We start from the raw sequence: 1,815 nt of genomic DNA, 5'->3' as shown, positions 1-1,815 counted from the left end.
TGAAAGTGAGGACCTTAGATAGTGTGAACACCAAGTGGAGCACAATGAGAACTTAATTAACACAGGTGAATGAAATTAGAGAGGAGGAAGAGCAGAGGTGAAGGAGCAGGGCTGAACCATGACATCAAGCAGTTTTACATGTTAGCTTTGACTAGCTTAATTTATTTTTTTTACTTAGCAACTCCATTACAGGTTGTAAAATATACAATAACCAAATTTGTGGGTTTGTAGATTATTCAAGTTGTATTTCACAAGTAATTTCAGTTAATGCAACGGAGTATAAGTACCTATCTTTGTCTGAGCATAAGAAGATTGTAAAAAAAAAACTAACTAAATACTGTTTTTATTTTATTATTCAAACTACAATAGTGTTAAATGTTTATTTTGTCTTCTGACTTCTTTTATTGCAGAAATTAATTTTAACAATTTTACCTTACTTGTATATGATATCGGTACAAGTAGTTTTTAAGTATTTTGTTACTCTCATGTTTACCTAAGTATAATGATGTTTTACAGTCTAACAAAATACTTTAAACCAGACATATGTGTTTTTAAGTTTTTATTTTATTTTTTATTGAAAATGTATGTCTTGTGTTTTTCTTTTTAAGCAGACTACACCTGTAATGCAGTCTCTCACTCCTGAAGCGGTTTATTAACAGTGAAGATCCAGGACCAGAATCAGAGTGAACAGGAACTCTCCTGCAGTCCTCCTGAACCTCATTGGTGACGTCTGTGGGGTGATGTAACTGAGATCCTGGTGTTTCTCTTCTGGTTGGGGAGCGGAGTATGCTACAGGATGATCTCAAGAGTGTTTGGATCTCTCGTTCCACTGTCCACTGCATCATCCACAGTCACTGAGGAGGTGGTGGCCATTCGCCATAAGGACCTTCACCTTCCAAGAACCCCTGAGGACCTGGAGGTGGAGTCCCGTGGGTTTGCAGAGCTGGCACAGCACAGAGTTTTCCTTAAAGCTGCAGGTGCCATCGATGGATGTCACATCAGGATCAAATCTCCTGGTGACCTTGACGGTTGTGATGGCAGCGTTCTCTGCCACACCTACAACAAAATGGTGGTAACCTCAATACACTACACACTTCATTTTATTTCATATATTTGATACATTTAACATTTTAAATTCATTTGTAAATAAACACAAACATTTCTTTGAGTTAAAATATATATTTATTTCATGTTTATTTGTAGAAACACATATTTTGATTTCATCATCTTGGGTTGTTTGATTAATTTCACCTGTTTTGAGTTGCCAGTGTCGTGTATGCTGGTTGCTGCGGGTGTGGCTGGGGTTCTGCTCCTGGAGCTGTGCTGTTGGGCCAAAGGAGGAAATGCAGCCATCACAGCCTTTAAATGCTGCAGCAGGGCAATTGGCAGGCGCCACCTCCAGAAGTCTCCAGGGGGGAAACATGGACTAATTTAATGCTTATTTACTTTGATTCTGTAAAGAGTTGCTGTTACTTTGTTCATCCTTTTTGTGTAACTTTCTTTTGCTTGCTTTTTCTCCTGAAAGACCAGTATTATTGTGTTTAGTATTTTCTGTTGTCTTTGTTAAATGTTTAGTTCCCCCCATGTTAGTCAAGTGGTTTGATCGCCCACTATATATGTTCCCCTGTTGTGTCTTAGGTTAGGTCAGTTCATTTCTGTTACTTGGTCTGTTCAGTTGGTTAAAGTTACGTTCAAGTTTATTGCCTGAGTTAATTCTGTTTTGTTGACCTCTTTTAAGGGCCCAGTTTGTAAATTAACTACTTTTTTTGAGAAAATTAAACTTTTCATTTTTGGATGAATCTTCTGTTGTCCTCA

The sequence above is a fragment of the Oryzias melastigma genome, linkage group LG2 (assembly GCF_002922805.2).
Source record: "Oryzias melastigma strain HK-1 linkage group LG2, ASM292280v2, whole genome shotgun sequence".
In the NCBI taxonomy this organism is placed as follows: domain Eukaryota; kingdom Metazoa; phylum Chordata; class Actinopteri; order Beloniformes; family Adrianichthyidae; genus Oryzias; species Oryzias melastigma.
Note: the sequence above shows the minus strand (reverse complement) of the source record.